General features: G+C 36.5%; 1 protein-coding gene across 1 annotated transcript in view; it reads right to left on the reverse strand.

Moving 5' to 3' along the window:
• The window catches only part of LOC103046400 (titin), a 240,982-nt gene that overhangs the window by 212,022 nt on the left and 6,816 nt on the right, over positions 1-22,144 (reverse strand). The window lies entirely within an intron of this gene.

Consider the following 22,144-nt stretch of genomic DNA (forward strand, 5'->3'; position numbering starts at 1 on the left):
TGGTGACAGTGGCTACGCCCAGAAGAATTTTTTGTTTACACCATACTTGCATCCAACAACAGCTGAGCAGTGGCGCTACAACCAGGCTCATATGCGCACTAGGGGTCTAGTGCGCAACCCTGGGGAACCCCAGTGGGTAACGAGTGGGCTGGGGACAGCCGTCCTTGCCATGACACCCTGAACGAGCACCCAGTGAGGTACGATCTGAACCATGACAGCGCATTGTCTGAGATCCCCATGTTCGAGAGTATAGTTAGGAGGAAGTCATGGTTGACTGTGTCGAAAGCAGCCAAGAGGTCCAGCAGAATGAGCACTGAGGACTGTCCTGCAGCTCTAGCAGTTTTTAACGCTTCCGTCACAGACAACAGAGCTGTCTCAGTAGAGTGCCCTTTCTTGAAACCAGATTGGTTCTGGTCCAGGAGGTCATTTTGGGTGAGGAAGCCAGAGACTTGATTGAGAGCTGCTCTTTCTAATGTTTTAGAAAGAAAAGGCAGTAGTGAGACCGGTCTGTAGTTATCAACCTGGGCGGGGTTGAGAGAAGGCTTTTTAAGCAGTGGTGTGACCTGTGCTTGTTTAAAAGCAGTCGGGAACACACCAGATGTTAAAGAGGCATTGTCTGCTGATAGCTGCCACTTTCCCAGTAAAGAATGAGGCAAGAGCTTCAGCCGTAAGGCAGGTAGCCTGAGGAGGAGGTGGAGGGTTGAGTAGTGTTTTGAATGTAGCAAATAGTTTCCGGGAGTCTGTGAGGGAGCTGATTTTTTTGTGATAGAATCAGTGAGGCTGGCTGAAAAAGAAGCCAGGAGCAGTTGGTAGTTTTTTAGGTCTGTCTGGTTTTGCTTTTTTTGCCATTTTCTTTCAGCAGCTCTGAGTTTGGAGCGTAGTTCCCTGAGCGTGTCATTTTTGAGCCATGGCTGCGGTTTGCTTGGTTTAATGGCTCGAGATGTTTGAGGACAGAGGTCGTCCAAACAGGAGCTTAATGTGGAGCAAAGAGTATCAGTGGCATCATTTACATTGAGTGATGAAAATGAACCTAATGGAGGCATATTGTCAGTCACCAGCGAGGAGTACTGGTCTGCTGGGAGATCTCGAAGATTTCGGCGGAACGAGACCATAGTAGGAGTAGCTGTGGGTTTTTTCGAAATGCGAACGTTGAGTTGCATGAAGAAGTGGTCTGAGAGGTGTAGAGGAGTGACAGTTAAAGAGTCGGTGTCACAGTTACGAGTGAAGATCAGGTCTAGATGTTTGCCAGCTTTATGTGTTGGGGGGCTGGGGACCTGCTCCAGTTAGAAAGACTGCATGAGGGATGAGAAGTCTGTGAAGCTGGTACTGTCATGATGGATGTTCATATCCCCTAGAATGAGCATGGGGCAATCTTGATCGGGGATAGAAGACAGTAGCATGTCAAGTTCATGTGTGAACTCGCCCATTTGTCCAGGAGGACGGTAGATGACAACAACAGTAAGTTTTGATGGAGTATTAACCAGTGTGGCATGATACTCGAACGAGTTGTATGAGTTTGCAGGTAATAGTGGAGTGTATTTTAAGCCATTCGCGAGCAATAGGCCAGTTCCACCTCCTCGTCCTGAGAGACGAGAAGTATGGGTAAAGGAATAATTATTTGAAAGTGCCGCCGGAGTAGCAGTGTTTTCAGGTTTAATCCAGGTTTCAGTCAGAGCCAGTAGTTGTAGTGAGAGATGATTTGCATAAGAGGCGATGAAATCTGCTTTATTAACCGCCGACTGGCAGTTCCACAGCCCAACAGAGAATGAGGTAGTAGTGGGCGTGGCTTGCTTAAGAGGACGCAGGTTAGTATGGTCCTGGCGCCTTTGTGTGTTTTTACGCCTTCTGTGCGTACCGGAGATGACAGGAATGTGATGGGAGCACATTTTGTGAGGCAGTAGGACAGGCTGCCTTGTCAGTGGCCTTGCTCGGTGGACTCGCGCAGGTAGACTCGCAGGTCTTTACCCGAGTTAGGTCTTCACACGAGAGGGTCTTCACACAACAGCTGACGACATAGTGTGAGTGACGACATAGGAGTCTGAATTTGCGCGCAGGTGCGGGCGATATAGGAAATCAGCTCCACCAGACTGTCTTTTAAAGCGTGAGTAACGCCCCTGAGGTGTGTAGACAGAGAATGTGTGAATGAGGGGGTTTGCCACGCCCCGCTCAAGTGAGAATCGCTCAGCCTTGTCCGAAAAAGCGCGCTGAAAAGCGCGTTTGCTGTTGCTCTTACAGCGTAGCTGCAGTTAAAATGGAGTAAAAAGCGTAGTCTGGTGTAGCTTCAGTTCCTGTTTGCTCTCGTAGTGTGCCCGCTCTTATTTAGGAAATCAGGAGCATCTCTCTCCTTTATCTTCGTTTCCAGGTCTACTTGCAGTATCTTCATTTTCATTTCATGCTCCTCCCTAAGATACTTTAACTTATGTTCATGAAATTCAATTGCCAACCTTTCATGAATACTGAGTCTTTTGTTGTACTGACCAGTAGGCCTACTGGCAGGCACTGCTACACTTGTTGAGGATGTGGAGGGTAAACTGCTTTGCAGCTCCACTTCAGTTCTGTCCACATGGTCTTCTCCTTGAAACCACAACAATTCAGATAATTGCAGATCACATGGCACTGACACAAATACATGTTTAAACTTTAGAAATAAAAGGCAATGAATGAAATTCATTGATTAAATTAATGAATTTACCTAAAGTAGGTGCCTGAGATCCATCATCTGAACTGTCTATATGGTCATCATCTGGTATGTTCTCCAAAGGTTGCTGACTCTCCATTATTCCTGTCAGCAACTCATCCACCTGGTCAGGATCTTTATGTGCAGGTCTTAAACCTCTCTCTTCGGGCTTCAGCAGCAGTCTTTTTTAGGCTTATTTTTATATTTTTCCACAACACCTGTATTAAATAACTAATCTCAACTTCAAGTTTCACAAAAGAGAAACATAATAAAGCCATTTATTCATACCTGGAGTTGTTGTAATGTTCTTGTAGATGTGTGTTCATTTGCATTTAATTCATTGTAAATTGATTTCCAGGCATTCCTTTTCTTTGATTCTGCAGATGATGTGTGTTGTTTATCTTCAATAACCGGGTATCTTGAAACTATTTGCTTTAACAAAGTTTTCTCATGCTCAGTACAGTTTTTTGATCGAACTCTCTTCTCTGCAGCCATGGTTTTACTTGTATTTGCCTCTGCAGTTCAATGTTGTTTTAGGCATTTCTGACTCCATTCCATGTTTTATAGGCAACTGTGCCCCAGCTAATTCTGACTAACACAGGTGGGTTTGAATTAAGCTAGATTACTTTAGTTCAGGACTCCATAGTCCAGGTGTTAGTAATCAGTGGTTAATCTGTGTTTCAGAAAGCCCTTTTTAAAGACATGATTAACTATTCCCAGTGTTGGGAGTAACGGCGTTAAAACTAACGGCGTTACTAACGCCGTTACTTTTTTTCAGTAACGAGTAATCTAACTAATTACTATGACTGTAACTATAACGCCGTTACCATTTCCGACACCCCGTTACTGCACGTTACTTTAGCAGCTCTATGAACTTTTTTTTTTTATTTCGCTTTGCCCTGGTTAACCCCTCCTCTGTCCGGTGAACTTGAGCTTCTGGCCGCTGTGCCTGTGGTTTGGCGTGGTGAAGTGAGGCACAATTGTGACGATTTGCGTGCTCTAATCAATTCAGTGATTGCCGTGGACAACCCAAGTTCCGAATTAAGGACGTTAAGCTCTTTTTAGCTGCTCCGGTTTTTGTGGTGCTGCTGCTTTCTATTTTAGAGCTTAGATTCTCTGCCCGAATCCCACCTGACCTGAGGACCGACCCGAAATCAGGCTCCTATTTTTATTTTATATAAAGCTCTGGTGTGATAATCACAATGTTGCTAAGTAACCAATTATTATTGTTCACTAAAGCGAACGAAATAGCGAAAATTGAAAGTGAAAAACATTTGTGTTAACTGAATCTAATAAAAACGGTAATTAAAAGGAAAAACATAACTATCTCGAACTGTATTTTGTGTTTATAAAACTAACTAAAACGAACTGAAATTACTGATAGAATACCCTCATTTTTGTGTTTAATTTATTTATAAGCGCTGTTGTAAAGCGGAGTTGTACAGCGGGAGTTGGTCCGTTAGTTCTTGTGTAAAGCGCTCGCGCTAGCAAGCCCACCCTAAAATGAACAGAAAAAATAAAAACAAAATAAAATTAAACTATAATAAAAATGAAAACTGTAATCACGTAGCTCTGGGCGCACGTGAACGCCTCCGCGTTTGACTTGCAGCATTGTGTGTAGCTGTTCTTAAAAATCATTTAAATTAAATAATAGTTCTATGCTTCTATGTTACAGTGTTAATTAACATAATTCTGATTATATTTGGCTCATTCAATCAGCCCGAAAACAGACAGTTTATGGGGCGAGTCGGGTCAGGCTCATAATGACAGTTTATGGTTCGGGCTTGGGCAGAATGTGCACGGGCTCCGGCTGGGTCGGATTTTTTGGGCAGGATCTAAGCTCTATTCTCTTTTGGTGAAGCTGTTATATTAATACCATTTTAACGGGCATTAAATTGTTGTTTTTGTCCATTATTTTGTTTTATATATACATATTTCTTTTGAGTGTGGCTTGGTTTGTTAAATTTCATCCCCAGACGCGTTTTTCCGCTTTTTTCAGTATTACAAGTTTTAGTAATTTTCTTTGGTTGTGTGGAGAATTTCGTTTTATTTTTTTGAAATTCGTTAGATTATATTTTTGTCAACATTTTGGGTTTATTTTTGTTTGTTATTTTTTGTTATTTTTCTAATAATAATAGTAAATGCATAATTGATTTCCTTTTTTTGACGGGCGAATAATAAAAAGTAACGCGATAGTTACTTTTACTGGTAACTAATTACTTTTATAGTGGAGTAACTCCGTTAGTAACTCAGTTACTTTTTTGGAGAAGTAACGAGTAACTATAACTAATTACTTTTTCAAAGTAACGTGCCCAACACTGACTATTCCAGATTAAGGCCTAGTCCTATCTTAAATTAAACCCTGTCTGGGAAACCGCCCCTAGGTGTATCAGGTGGAGGATTAGATTAAATGGTAATGTTTAAGGAGAATCTGTCAGTGTGTAACAATGACTCCATCTCTTGGTATGTTTGGGTATTACACTGGGCCATAAACCCCTCTAAGCTCCGTCCCCTCCCTTCTTTTATATAAGGAGGTACAGTAGATTTTTAATGGAGCTCATTAGCTATAATATAAAGTACTGATTGAAGAGCTGTCACTGAAACTCACAGTGTCTGTGGTGCATTCTGAGAGTTTAGAGTCTTTGGCTACGTTAAATTCCCCAAATCTGATTTTCACACTAAATCTGATGGCAGGAATTTAACCTGTGTTCACCATTTATCTGTACAGTTCACACTCCTGAAAGGACCACCAAGAATACATTTGAACTTGTCTTAGAATAGACATACTATTAACCCACGTCCACTTCTGTGATAGATGTTCTTGGTTTCTTTACGATTCTTTAACTAAATTTTAATCCTTTAATTTGAACTCTGCATATATATACAGCAAGAAGTTTGGACACACCTTGTTATTTATTGTTTTTATTTATTTATTTTTCCTACATTGTAAATGAATACTGAAGTTATCCAGACTATGAAGGAACACATAAAGAATACTCTCTGAAGCATTTAGGTGACTCTTATCTGGTGTGCTGTTTAATTGCGTTTTCTGAGACTGGTAACTCTAATAAATGTATCTTGTGTAACAGCAGGAACTCCTGGTCTTTCTTTTGGTTGGTCCTGATGAGAGCCAGTTTCCTCATAACATTTTTGATGGTCTTTGTGACTGTATGTGAGTTCTTGACATTTTTTGGATTGACTGAATTTCATTTCACTATAATATGGATTAGAATATTACTAATGCTCTCAAACACAATAAAAGCTCAAGGTATTAAAGTAATTAACTCTTAACAAGGCATTAAATCCAACAAAAGACTAAAATAAGCATACAAAAACATGTAATTTATTTAAATTAGTAGTTTTAAACTCGTCAGCTCATAGCATAAACGTACAGTACTGTGCAAAAGTTTAAGGCACCTAAACAAATTACACTAATTAATTTATCCTAGTTATACAATGGTTTTTGCCTGAAAAAATCACCATATAAGATTTAAACAGATGCAAATATACAAATATGGTAAAAAGTGACAAGAATTTCTCATTTTTAGGTAAGTAGGCTGTATCCTGACCCAAGCTGTAGAACAAAGTGTAGTTCCAGATTTCTCCTGGATGCTCTCAGCCAGCATGTGTATGTTCAGTTCCATCAGCAGCTTACCTGATTTACCATCAGTAAGATTTGATTTACCAAACCAGGTGTTGATATGATGAGAACTAAAAATAATTCTACTAAACTCAGATGAGGAGAGATTAGGAGATGTTTAGGGAAAATAAGGCTGTAAAAGTTCTGCTTTTTGTAAAATTGCTGTTTGTATTTATTGTAATGCTGAGCTAATGTGTTTTACTGAGCTAATAAACACTTACTGCCCAGATGAGAAGCTTTATCCTTTACTTAAAATTCCCACAGGTGACTAAAACATTTGCACAATACTGTACATATCAGGTGATACAAAGCAGTGAGTCAGACCTGGTATTTAATTAAACTACTTTTGTGTGTTTAAATCAATTTCTCTGATTCCAATTGAACAAAATGGGAGTGTGGTTAAGAGACATTTAGAAAAACATAAAAATAAAAATATATTTACTGGGAATGACTAATTCATGAACAGATCATAGAGAGAACTGTACTTTTATAATCATTTAGATTTATTTTATTAAACACAGAAGCAAACAGATCCGAATCACACTTCAGATACATGTACAAAAAGACATTTAAAAAAGTTTTTAAAATGCAGTTTTAGAACTTACACACTATTAATACACTGGAATACAGTATTACAAATATCAGCTTTAAATCTCTAAGAAATAAAAACATTACACTTCATTAAACTCTAAAACATATGTCTGCTGCTAGAAAAAATACAGTAGTAATACAAATCTACTAATTATGCAAATAGAATATGTATAACACACAGAAAAATACTCACACTACATATAAAACACTAATAAATACATTTTGTTATCACATAAAAAACTTTTTTTTAAACAATGTTAATCTGACAGATTTTTTTATAATGTGTAATTGTGTAATAAAACAATGAGCTAACCAATAAAAATGCTTCAAAATGTCCTGTAATAAAATCATTTTACACCCTGATTTTTTTTCACTTATTTTTTTTCTCTTCCAACATCACACTGGGAGTGATGCAGGAAGGAAATATCATCAATCTAACCAAAGAGAAAATGATCAGTTGTGCTGTTTTGATTATAGTTTAAACTTTTACCTTTTCAAATTTTTATAAAATTGATATCCCAAATCATTTTTATTTTATAATAATAATAATAATAATAATAATAATAATAATAATAATAATAATAATAATAATAATAAAAACATACATTGCTCATTAATTACACTTATTTACACAGAGTGCTGCACCTAGAACTGCTGGAAATTAATAATCAATAAAAGCATTTTACCCATCTCTTCTTAAGTAATATCATTATTACAGTTTTAAACCTTGTTGCTAAGTTAATGCTGAAATACATGCAGTGAAGCGAAGAGTGAACACCACTCATCATTCAGCACTAATGGAAACAATGAGCAAGCTTATATGAAAGCTTTGTTATATATGATATAAAAAATAGACAGTATGTGGGTCATTAAAATATCCAAGATACATATTTTGTTATTAAAAAACAGTCCTTATTGAATCACTTTTGTAAAATAACACTGATTATACCACAGTTAGTAGTATATAATAGTATATAGCAGGGGTATTTAATTAGACATCAGTATAGTCCAGTAGGAGAAAATTTCATCAGGCTAAGGTCCGGACCGTCGCCTATAGTAGTTCTGTCAGTGTTTTATCAACAACTGAAAGACAAACAAATTACACATACTAGTATATTTCAATAATATGTATTGTTTTAAATAGGCCTGTCACAATAATTGCATTATCAACCTATCATAAAATAAATGGAAACACCCTGAATAATTTAACATATCGAGTCTAATAATGTGAATCTGTATGTTCACTTTGTTTCAAAATGCTATATTTATTCCATTTAATTTTATTTATATTAGTTTTAGGCCTGCCTGTCATAATAATAATTACATGAATAATAAATCGTACAATATATGGAGAAATGTTTGCTGAACTTGGCCAAAATATCAGCTTTAAAAAAAAAAACAGTGGTTTTATTTTATTTAATATTATTACTCTATCAGACTTTATTATGTTGTGGGTAAAACTGGTGGGGGGAGTTAACAATGCTTTTTGTCCCCTAGGGGTTGCCGTAGTTTTGAGGCAGGGTTGTTTTGGGAGCAAAGAGGAGGAGTTTTTTTTTTCTTGCTGAGTTCTGTTTAGGTGGAGTAAAGTGGAATATTTTGCACTCTTCTCTCGGTTGTTTCTCTTTAATTACTCCAAGTAACACCACAATGTTACATTACTGTTAGTATGTTTTATAACTGTAGTATTTTAATCTCTTTTTCTGGTGCGCACCATATGTATTAGCTTTTCTCGCTTTATTCTCCGACTTCTCACCACCTGCTTCGCCTGCTCGCATCTGCACAGATCTGATTGGCAGAGGAGAGCGTTTGGTGATCTTACAACACACGTGATTGGACTGTGAGTTTACTGCGCTGTAAAGCACAAATAAACCATAAAGACAATAAACGTTCCGCCGCTTTACAGGAACACGGTCAGAATTAAATCCTTCTCAGTAGTTTATCGGTTTGGGTGAGGATTGGACAACGCCTGGGTCTGGGTCCGGACCCGGGCCGCGGTCTGCCTATTAGTGACCCCTGGTATATAGTATTACTCTGCCACATACAGGTAACCTAGCAACGATGTAGCTCTTTCAAAGCAAAACCAAATGCGATGTCATTAAACACCACTGGGGGGCGCTGGATCCCATAGACACAGTGCAGAAACGCCATGTCACCAATAGGCGGCGCAGTCAAAGACGAGGTCCCACAAATAGATAAGCCACACACATTATCAGCCACCAGTATCAGGTTAGGAGTTGTTATTATTTAAAACAAAAGCTTAAGTGTATATATTTTCCAGTTAATATAGGTTATTTTAAGCTGAATGTAAGATGGACCCTTGTCATTCCGCAGGTCTTGCCGCTGGGGGGGGGCGCCATATAAACAAAACTTTAATTCTTAAAAAAAAAAAAACATTTTCTGTCAGTCAAACGAGCACTGGACTAATCTACACAGATTTTTCTTCTAAAAATTATTTTGGTGAGAAAGGCGCTTCTGTTAATTTACAGTACGCTTAGATTTCCTGAAACGGCCGATAATGCAGAGTTTACAGCGCAGCTACAAGCAGAACAGCTATGGGACTATTTTAACTCGCGGAGTGTTTATAACAAAACTGATCGCATTTTCTCGTCCCGTTAAACTTAAAATCTTTTAATAAACAGCGATAATGGAGCTGTGGTATAATCACTATAATACACTCGAGGTTTGTGATATAACGTATCATATTGGCACTGCTGTTGGTATATTATGCTGGTGTATTATTGATGAATTATATCAAATATCATTAATAACAGTCTTCACCTCCTGGTTCATACATTCTTACTCAGTTTTAATTCACACAAATAAAAAGGTTGTAATTCCTTATACTTATTTAAAGTTATTCAACTAATTACACAGAATATCTATTTCTGTAGAATATTTAATTTAATCTATTAAATATCATATTTTATATCTGTGACTGTTTTTTTCTGGTCAATTCTGTTCCCTTTTATATAAAACTGCACAAGTTCAGCAAACAGTGAAAATAAACATCATCATTTACAAATAAATTATTTTAAAAAATCCTACAACATGATTTCCTGGATTTTTTTCTTATTGAAATGTACCTATGATGAAAATTACAGACCTCTCTTATCTTAGGAGGACTTAATTCTTTTTTTGTTCCACTGTATTTGTCAGATTTGTGAGTTTGCTACTGATTAAATCTCTATAGACCACTGAAGTCGTGTCGTCATTTTGTAGTTGGCGCCATGTTGTTTATGCTCATATTTGGAGCTCCTTTGGGGTTCCGTGTCTAAGCAGTTCAAGTCAATACGGGATTTGAATGGGCTTTTCAAAAACTGGCCTCTGTCACATTCTGTGGTAAATAAATCTGTTCAGAACCCTGTATGTTTTATTCTGTGTACATTTACCTCCTAAATATCACTGGATCCTCTGAATTTCGAGATCGTTTAAGGGGAGTAATCAGAAAAAATGCTAACTTTAAGCTAATGCTTAACTGACGTCACAGCATAGCGGCTGGAAATTACCCCGGACTGGATTCTGCATAACACCAGTGAACTCCCATCAGAAAGCGTTTTGGATTATTATGCTTCTTCACAGAGGATCATTAAAGCATTTAAACAGGTGAAAACTCTTTCAGTATGTTGAGCAGTGTAGTCTGTGTTAGAGCTTTAAAAGGCAGATAATAAGAGAAAATGGCTCTCAGTTCAGCAGCGCTCCCCGAAGGGTTTAGTATTTAATTACGGTCATTATTTGGATCAGATGTTGTAATTAGTGTAAAATAATCAACTAACAACTAACTAATCAACTAACTACCTGCCCTCACTGAGGCGACAACGAACCAGAAACACCCATTTATTTCACTGTGTAATAAAGAGGGTAAATGTTAAAACGTGTTACAGCTGGTTCTGAGTATCACTGACCTGTTTTAGTGATTTTATGCTATGACACTCTAAGCTCTCCTCAGTTAGGGCAGTTAGTTCATTAGTTTGATCAGCTTGTGTGTAAAAAGCTCCTAACTTACGACGGTAGTTGTCTCGTGTTTCACCGAAAACAGTCCCCTGCTAATCTCTGCAGCGGCGCAGGGAGGTCAGTTCACTCCGCTGTAGCATTAGCTTAAAGTTAGCATTTTTCTCATTACGACCCTTAAACGATCTCGAAATTCAGAGAATCCAGTGATGTTCAGGAGTAAAATGTACACAGAATAAAATGTACAGGGGTCTAATCAGATTTATTTACCACAGAGTGTGACAGAGACGTGTTTTTGAAAAGCCCATTCATTTTCCTCATAGGGAAAAAACGCTTAGACACGGAAGCCGTACGAGGACTACAGAATGATGCAGGACTTCGGTGGTCTATGGTCACATTTGATTACATTTATTAATTGGCGTCATGGTCAATATAATTTAAATATTTTAAAAAATCTTTATCAGGAGCAAACAGAGTTCTACACATGAATAAAAAAGGACAATTCATAATGTAAAATTTGTGAACTCTCAAAAATGCTCAATATAATGTGCAATAAAACAAAAAGTGAAACACACTCGCCCTTCAACACTCATAACGATGATTACTCTTCAATAACTGCTTCAGATCTGTGCACACATCCAAGTTTAGCTGTTAAAACAGAATAACATGCAGAAATAAATATATTACATATCAAATATTATGGTTCAACTCTGAGATCATTAAAGAAACATATTTTTCAAAGCTGTTGAATTGTGTTAAACAGAGTGAGTGTACTGAATACATACAGAAGACATACAGACACCATTTGCCCAGTTTACAGTTCAGGCAGAATTGGGGTTTAATCACAGACTCCGGACCAACACTGACCAGAGTGTAAATATCACAGGGATTTCAGGCTGTGTAATTGTGACATTTAAAGCTCTTTTGCAGCTATACATCTTACACTGGGTGTATAATTTACATGTTATGGCAGGGAAAGTAATTAAGGAAATATGACTTAATTACTCTGCTTTGTGGTGCAATTTTATATTGTTCAAATTGAGCCACAGAATAGTATAAATTAAAGAAAATGTTATTTAAATATTTTTACCATGTGTATTTATGACATGCTGTTGACCGAACAAGGAATGTACACTTGTTTACATTCTGTTGACAGGTATGGTACAAAAACTACAGAATCAACCAAAATCATCACAGGAAGACTGAGAGATCTCACCTCGAGCTCTGTAGTATTTCACCCCCAGTATGATGGTGGACAGCAGATATGGAGACGCTGCCATTAAGAAACTGAGCAGATGAAGCACTGAGAATGAAGCTCCTGAAGCACACACACCTGAAAACACACACACACAGATCCTGAATTAGAAATGATTAGAGATAACACAATCATGAAATAAAATAACTTTCATTTTTAGATCCATGTCAGTCTAAAATAAGTAATGATCCTGTTTTTTGTCCTGGATTGTATCCTTTTTCAGCTTAGCATGGGTTGTTTTCCCACACAACACTCAATAATTTTACATATTTAACAGGAGCTCTGGCTGAGTGAGTTACAGTCAGATATGGTAAAAAAAAAAAACAGTGACAACATGTTTTCCATTGTAATGAGGAGCAAAATCATACATGGTGGTTCCACCGCCATGTGAAAGGCCAAGTGCACACTACAGCCTCAAACCCTCCCACTGCATTTTTTGTTCTTTGTAAAGTGACAGTGGTTTCAGATTCCCTTGCATTGGAATATATGTTACGGATGTCTGTATATAGCTCAAATAAATAATGTAAAACACTACAGCAGCAGTTAAACTGTGTTCCACATTATTATGATTGAATTTGAGCAGTAATTCCGCAGGTCACACGCGTGCATATCCCAGCCTTTTACAGCACACTCTGTGCATATGGAGGGGTCTGTTATTGAGGCATTGTTCACTGAACACTTTTTTTACATCATAGATGTGTCTGTCTGCTCACAGACTCATCCTTGCCTCAGATAAAGAGCAGAAGAGAGAACAGAAGAGCATGACTGGATAAAATCGTGTAAATGCTGTGGGCAATAATGAGGACAGTAAAAATGATTGTGGTCATGTTCATTTATCGTAGAATCATGTCAGGCAGTTGAAGACTCACTGTGCACTGTGATGTTAACAGGATTGCTGCTCCCTCCAGATTTAGATTCACACCAGTACACTCCAGTGTCGGTGGGGATGAGGTAGCTGATGTTGCATGTAGATCCTGTAACTGATCCCCAGCCTGATGAACAATCTGACACCTTACTCTCACTGAGTGAGTATCGTCTCACTCTCCATCCAGTAGAGCTACTCTGTTCCTCACAGATCAGTAAGAGAGAGTCTAAAGGAAAGTGTTGAGATCTGCTGGGACTGACGATCAGAGATACTGGAGAAGATGATGCTGGAAATCCACAGAAAATGTTTGGTTTTGTAAGATACTTTTAAATACAGACATATCCATATTTAAAATATAATAAGTATGTAATTCTTAAAAGAAATAGCACATTTATCCTACAATATGTCTATAATTTCTCACCAGTGATCCACAGAGGCTGTGGGTTGCTGTACTGTGTGTGATAGGCTGGTTCTCCTCTCTCTGCTCTGCACATATAAACTCCTGTGTTTTTAAGAGCAGCAGAGCTGAGTGTGTAGGAGCCTCCAGATCCTCTGCTGCTGTCTGACAGGAGTTTATCATTATCTGTGTACCAGCTGAAGGTCCAGCCTGTAGAAGAGTCTCTGACCTCACAGCTCAGAGTCACTGAGTCTCCTTCAGTCAGCCAGTTCTGTGGAGACACACTCAGCACTGCCTGGGCTTCAGCTGTTAAACAGGAAGTACAGGAATTTAAATGGAAAAATGGAAACATTAAAACAAACTAAATAAATAAATATTAACTTTTGTAATAGGCTAAATTAAATTATTAATTTAATGATGTGTTACCTAGTAAAGTTCAATCACTCACCAGATACAGTCAGTGTAACAGCATCATTGATTTTTAAAGTGGTATTATCACTCCTGTCCTGTCTGCAGGTGTATTTACCACTGTCAGATAGGGTAACAGAGCTGATTCTGTACTCCTCAGATGTGTTAGATGTGTGGACAATGGTATCATTCTTAAACCAGCTGTATGTCCACTCAGTGTCTCCTCCTCCCTGTAAATCACATCTGAGAGTGACGGTCTCTCCTCTGAACACATGATTATTGGGCTTTATGGTCAATGTGGCGTTGTGATTATCTGTAACAAAATATGTTTACTGTAAATAAACCAAACACAACACAGTTCTAAACAGTTATCACAATCAAAGACAATCTAGTACAAACTAATATATTACAATAATTTGTTTAATTAAAATCAATTTAGCAATATGATTAGGAATTGTTTAAGAAAAACAAGTATAATTGCTATTATGTTCATTAATAATGCTAGATAAAAGTTGAGCTTAAGTCAATTCAAGAGCTAAGGTAAGCTAATGTTTAAGACAAGCTTATGAGTGAGAAATTATCTTAAAAACCTTTTATTGTCATTAAACTATGTACTATTATACAATGAATACAGTGAAATTCTTCACTTTGCATACCCTAGTGTAGAACAAAAAATGTTTAGAGCAGGGTTAGAGTGCTATGCACACCTGAGCAGATCGAAAACCAGTGATCATTAACAAATATTTAGTTAAATAGGTAATATAACCATTTATCACATTCTTAATCAAGCAATCACCATTTTTAATCGTAATAAAGGCAATATGTGCATAGGCTTTTAGTGAGTCCAAATTACTCAAGACCGATAGATAAAAATGAACTGCTACATGCCAGTGGAGCATGTATGTATTTTTGGGGTTGTTTTGTTTTCCTTTTTATTTCTTTACATTATTCTCTACAGGATGTGTTGGATTAAGAAATGCTAAACTACAATGTGTGGACAGGTTATTCTGGACGTGTATCTACGCAAACAGTAGTTTTTTATTTTTCTGTTAGATTCATCAGGTTAGGTTTAGTCATGTTTAGGCAAGTTATCTTTCCATTGTTTTAATTTCTTAGGCACCATCCATCTTCCAACTTCGCTTAGGAAAGTCTATTCAACCTACATTCAGAACGCTGTAGCTTCACTGTTCCTCCATTAATTTAATTCTTCTTATATGTTTATAATCCTAATATGTTCTGTGCCCATGCCTCTCTCAATATTCCTGTTTGTAAACTATACATTCCGGCAAAGCATTAAAACAACTACTGTGTTTTCCCTGTCCCTCCCCTCTATCCACAACCATCACACCCCTCTATCCCAAGATCCATATGAGGGATCATAACAATAACCATGTTATAAGTGTTAGCCAACATAACACTGTAATACAGGGGGATATCAATACGACAGGATTATGCCCTTAATAGAATTAGCCTTTGCTTTGCAGAGACCAGTAAAAACATCAGTAATTATTAAATCAAGAAATGTATCTTTTATTAGTTAAGCTTAAGTGTTTTAGTGAAAGTTAGACTTGAAAGGTCTGCATTTAAAAAGTGGTATTTTAATTCAAAGGTATTTTGTTAAAGGGGTAGTTTAGATATTAATTCAAAGAAAGACTTTTACTCACCAGTAACATTTACCCAGAGTGCATCACTGTAGTGAGTGTAGTAGACTGGCTTTCCTCTCCCAGCTCTGCACCAGTACTGACCTCCATCAGAGACACTAACTGGTCTGATGGTGTAGGAGGAGTGTGTATCAGTGGTGGTCTCACTCTCAGGGGTCTGTGTGTGTTTGAACCAGTAGAACCTCCATCCAGCAGACTGCTTCAGATTACAGTACAGAGTCACTGGGTTTCCTATCAGTGCAGCTCCGTTAAGGGGTGATTTGAGTTCAGGTTTAGGTGTTTCTGCAGTTGGACATAAAGAACAGTTTTATTATGTAACACATTAAACAGGGTAATGGTATTGACTTGTATGAAGTGCTGTTAAAAAGTGTTGTAAAGATTACAGCAGTTCTCAATATGAACACATTCAACTGCTGCAGTGAACACTGTGAGATGTTTTATATGTAATAAGACTAAACATTAGAGCTTGAGTTTTAATAAATACATAGAGGTAAGTAAAAGTATACACTTTCTGCTGCATTTCTTTAATGTTCATTACTATGATAACTTTATATTATATTGCTGACTTCAGTGTTGTGCTGGTTATTTATTCTTGAAATTGTTTTCGTTTACATTTCTTATTAAAAAACAAAACAAAACAAAACAATATAACGTGTTTGTGCTGTTTTAATACAATTACAATAAAAAAAGAAGTCTTACACATTTCAGACACTCTGCTATGGAAGCTCTACTTCTGAAGACCTAATGTCTCCAACATTCAGCTACTCCTGAAGATCTTCACTACCTCCATCTGGTGTCCTCTCTCTGACTTATTTAATTACTAATCAGATTTCATTTAGTTAAAGCTGAAGTTTAATGGTCTTAATAAAAAAGGACAACTGATTTGTATTCATCTTAAATCTGTGTTTCTGCTGATCTGGGCTCAGTTTTCCAAAAGCATCTTAGCATTAACCCTCTATTGCATGTTGTTGCCATATGGCAACAAATTCTTTTTATGAGTATTTTCAATAGAGAATGACATAATATCCACCACTTTTCCCATTGTGTGTGAAAATGGGACTTTACTTTTGAAATATTTATCAATTTGATGACATCAGTTAATCAGGAAATCCTGTTTGCCAACCCTTTCCATGTGGATGCGCCACACTGTGAAGGTCACGTCAAAGTGGGAACCTATACATTGCTAGTTTTCAAACTTCAAGACATATTTTGATCATAAAAAAATTCAACATAAATCTGGGGTAAGTAAGCTTTCATTTTTTATCATTTAATCCAAATATAAAGTTATACTTTCTCTGTAAAAGGCAAAAATGAATTTGTTGCCATATGGCAACAACATGCATACAGTGACATTCATTCTATACATGTATCCTAATGGGCTCCCATTGAGTTACATAGGACAGGGCTATCCTGGCACTGTATTTGCAGATAGGTATATGATTTTAACTTGAAAACATATTTAATTTCTTAACATTATGCTATTTTCACATTTTCATATGATATATTAACAAATATATTAATTTCCTGAAAATATTTTTTGCAAATGGTTTGTTATGGAAAGTGATAGTTCAATAGCTGTTTTTCTGCATGTATTGTATCAGTCAGCTAAAACTTCTTCATTTTCATCCTTAGAACATGCATCCCAGTCTATTTTATTATTTTTTTAAAAAGAACAAATTAAATTAATTGCAACGTTTTCCTGTGCATCACACAGGAGCGCAATTGTTTCATTGCATTTTATCTACGATGAAGATTCTGATGCTGGATGATGATCCTGGAAGATTCTGTTCTTGATACCACTGTTCACATTAAATGAGCTTTTTTTTAAAAGAACAAATTAAATGAATGTTGCTTAAGTGAATGCTGCAAAACTACAATGGAAATAATTTTTTTGCTAAACAAGTAAATTGTGTCCGTCTCCTATCAGGGGTAGGCCTATATAAATGGCTTTTTAGAGTGTTATTATTGAAATTCATGGTAATGTATGAATACAACTAAATGTGTTTTATTGTAAATAAATTATACTACACATTTTATTAATATAATGTTACAATTGTTTAGAATTCCCTTCAATAAGAGCATGTTTTTGAAAGAAAAACAGATTTTAAGGCATGTTCACCGAACCCGCGTTGTTGCCATATGGCAACAAATTACCAAGTACCCCCCCAAAAAATTTTTTTTATGATTTTTGTTTTAATTTGAATTATTTAACCAATTTGAAGTCACAAAAACACAATTAAAAAAATATATGATGTTTAAAAAGTTGTTCATGCAATAGAGGGTTAAAACATCTTAACATGGAGAGAGAGAGAATGCTCAATGTGAAGCTCACTTGACCATAAACCATAGAATTCATCTTAGTGCTACAAACCTTTTGGGAAACTGAGCCCTGATCTTTTGGCACATGCAAACAACTGCTATGTATTTTTCTTCTTTTCTTTTAAATGTTTTTTTTGTACACAGGAATATTTGATAGTGGAACAGTGATTATTGGTGTGTGCTGTATTATCACTGCTTTGTAAAACAGGTGTTGATTTATACTGGATATTTTATCACCTGGTTTCTGTGATACTGAACCTACATAACACACTGTACTCTCACCAAATTATAAAAGCAGTAAACTTACCTCTCACTGTAAGAGTAACTTTAGTACTGTTCTGTGATGATGTGGGTCTGTTATCTCTCTCTCCTCTACACCAGTACTGATCCTGATCTGCTGCTGAACTGATGGTGAAGGTGTGTTTATTATCTGTAGATGTTGTAATCAGACTGCTGCCTTTATACCACTGATATCTCCATCCATCATAACCAGTAATCTCACACTTCAGAGTGACTGACTCTCCAGTGAACACAGTACTGCCTGGATCTACAGTCAGTGAAGGTTTAGGTAAATCTGAGAGTAGAGAGGAGAGAATAGAGACTCTCATAGTCAGTGTTGGGTAATGTGGTATAAAGTACAGTGTGTTATAAAGTTAAATAATAAAGTTATTGACTTCATAACAAAGTGTATCTTGCACATCTTTATGTGAACAAAAGGAATTCGATGCATTGATAAAATCTAAATTCATTTAGTCAAAAATTAACACACAGCTGCCTAAGCCACACACACACACACAACATGCCAGACAGGAGTGTTGCCTGGCTATGTAAAGAGATAATTATTGTTTTTTTTTTATTAACTTTTAACGTTTAATATGTATTTTTTGCTTTTTTTATATAACCAGTGTGCAGAAAATTAGCAACAATCTTTTTTAACTGTTAATACAAATAATTGAAATACAAAGAAAATAAAAGGGAAACAATGATTTTATAAGAAAATTAAAACGACAAACTCAAACAAAAAAGATATTCATCCTCAAATTTCATTACAGACACAGTTTAATATAATATACAAATAGAAGAAATATAATATCATTAGTCCAAAATGGGTCTACATAAGTGTTTTGAGTTTGCTAAGGCCAGTTTCTTATTTTGTCCAAACATAAAACACAAAGCCCCATACACAACAAGCTGAATGTGAATACTGCATCCAAAGCTCTGTCAACTCTTGTCGCCCTTACAGATTTATTTTTATTTTGCATTTTTGTCATACTTACATTTTTCAGATTATCAAACAAACTTGAATATCAGACAAATATTACCTGAGTAAATATAAAAAGCACTTTTTACATGATGATTTCATTTATTAAGGAAAAATAACCATCCAAACCAGTCTGGCCCTATGTGAAAAAGTGTCTGCCCCCCAAAAATTAACTGTGATTAATCACAGTTTTTGGAAAGCTGAGTTTAATTTGAATACCAACCACAACCAGGATCGTAGAATCAAGAAATCACTTAAATATATTCTGTCTGACAACATGAAGCAGATCTCAAAAATCAACACATAATGCACCAATCTGAAGAAACTCAAAAACTGATGAGAAAAAAAAAGTAATTGATCATTTATCAGTCTGAAACAGGTTACAAAATCATTTCTAAAGCTTTGTGACTCCAGAGAACCACAGTGAGAGCTATTATTCACAAATATAGAAAACATGGAACACTGGTAAACCTTCCCAGGAGAAACCAACTGACCAAAATTATTCCAAAAGGGCATGAACAACTCATCCAGGATGCATCAGTTAAGGTCAGTGTTAATGATTCAATAATAAGAAAGTGACTGTTTAAAAATGGTCTCCATAGAAGAATTTCAAGGCAACAAAAACATAACGAACCGTCTCACATTTACCAACAAACATCTTGATGATCTCCAGAACTTTGGATAAATATTCTTTGTACTGATGTGCCAAAAGTGGAGTTTTTTTAAAGGTGTGTGTCTGTAAAACTATCACATAATTTCAGAAAAAGAACATCGTACTGAATGTAAAACATGATGGTGGTAGTGTGATGGTCTGGAGCTGCTTTGCTGCTTCAGGGTTTGGATAACGTCCTGTAATAGATGGAACCAGGAATTATGCTGTTTACCAGACAATCCTGAAGGAGAATATCCGGCCATCTGTTCATGACCTCAAGCTCAGGTGTACTTGGGTTCTGCAGCAGGACAATGATCCAAAACACACAAACAAGTCCACCTCTGAATGGCTTAAAATAAATAAATAAAATGAAGGTTTTGGAGTGGCCTAGTCAAAGTCTGATTGAGATGCTGTGGATGATCTTAAACAGGAGGTTCATGTTGGAAAACTCTCCAATGTGTCTGAATTAAAACAATTCTGTAAAGAAGAGTAAAACTAAATTCCTCCACAGAGTTGTAAAAGACTCACTGCCAGTTATTGGTAAAGCTTGATTGCAGTTGTTGCCAAAGGGTGACAAAACCAAGTTATTAGTTTTAGGGGGCTAACACTTTTTCACACAGGGCTAGATAGGTTTGAATAGTTTTTTTCCTTTAATACATAAAATTATCATTTATAAAGTCCTTTTCATATTTACTCAGGTTATATTTGTCTGATATTAAAGTTTGTTTGACATTCAGAAAAATATCAGTATCACAACAAAGCAAAAACAAAAGAAATCTGTAGGGGGCAAAAACTTTTTCACACCACTGTACATATATTTTCACAAATACTATACAGTTGCAACAAAAAGTATGTGCACCCTTTGGGATTACATGGATTTCTGCATAAATTGGACATTAAATGTGGTCTGATCATCTAAGTCACAACAACAGACAAACACAGTCTGCTTAAACTAATACCACACAAAAATGTTTGCATGGTTTTATTGAACACAACATGTTAACATTCACAGTACAGGGTGGAAAAGGAAGGGGAAACCCTAGGCTAATTACTTTTCTAAGAGCTAATTTGAGCTAATTGGAAGAATTGTTGACTAGCATGAAGCTGGAAAGGGTTACGAAAGTCTCTCTAAAAGCCTTGATGTTCATGTGCCCACGGTAAGACAGACGGTCTACAAATGGAAAAAGTTCAGCACTGTTGCTGCTCTCCCTTGGCACGGTCATACTGTAAAGATGACTGCAAGAGCACAACGCAGAATGATCAATGAGATGAGGAAGAATCCTAGAGTGTCAGCTAAAGACTTACAGGAGGAAGCCACTGCAATCCAAAAAAACATTGCTGAATGTTTGAGGTTTGCAAAAAAGCACCTGGATGTTCCACAGCAGTACTGGCTAACTATGCTGCGGGCAGATAAAATCAAAATTTAGTTGTTTGGAAGGAACACACAACGCTATGTGGAGAAAAAAGAGGCGATTCACACCAGATATTCCAGGAATATTGCTGAACTGAAACAGTTTTGTGAAAAGGAATGGTCCAAAATTCCTCCTGACTGTTGTACAGGTCTGATCTGCAACTACAGGAAATGTTTGGTTGAGTTTATTGCTGCCGAAAGAGTATCAACCAGTTATTAAATCTCAAGGGTCACATACCTTTTCAACCCTGCACTGTGCACTGAAAAAATGGAAAATGGAGGGTTGTTAAACTTATTAAAATACATTTAATATATTCTACATGATTTATTTGTATTTCTCTTCTGAACATGCTCAAATAATGTAAAGTGTATTACACAATTCTCAGTCATGTTAACAATAAAGAAAATAGTTATGTTTCATTAGCCTGTAGTTGGAGACTCCACCTTTTGGGAGCAGTCTACTCGACAGGGAACAGTTGTACTGCTGTGAATTCTTTACCCTCCTTCCTGTATCTCTGCTGAGAATATTTTGCCACAGTTTGGACTTGTGAAGGTAATTAAAACCTATTAAATATTACTTACAGTTAGTGGTAGTCTGTTTCCATGCTAATATTTTAATAGGAGCACCCTCCTGTCCTTCCAGTAGTTTAAGTAAACAAGATGTAATTATAACAAAAACATTTTATTTTAAAGTGAACTACATATTATATGCATTAATTTGGGATGCTAAACTGAATTTATTTATTTAGCTTGCTTAAATGTATGCTGTATTACACTTAAATTGGTCGTTAACGTGGTAAATGCTGTGTTTGGACACTTAATACTGGTCTTACATATTGGTTCCTCCAGATTTTTTTATTCATGATTCTACAGTTTACTATAGATTTTCTTATTCATGATTTCAGTAAAGATGAAAAGGGCTATGTAGTTGTGGTGAGTATTCATATAACTTTATTGTTTAGTTTGTGTTGAAACAAGAACATCATGTGTATCTTAGCTGGGGGTGCCAACCGTCCCGTAAAATCCAGAATCGTCCCGTATTTGGGTGGTAAAATACGC

Source organism: Astyanax mexicanus, chromosome 8 (genome assembly GCF_023375975.1).
Source record: "Astyanax mexicanus isolate ESR-SI-001 chromosome 8, AstMex3_surface, whole genome shotgun sequence".
Classification (NCBI taxonomy): Eukaryota; Metazoa; Chordata; class Actinopteri; order Characiformes; family Acestrorhamphidae; genus Astyanax; species Astyanax mexicanus.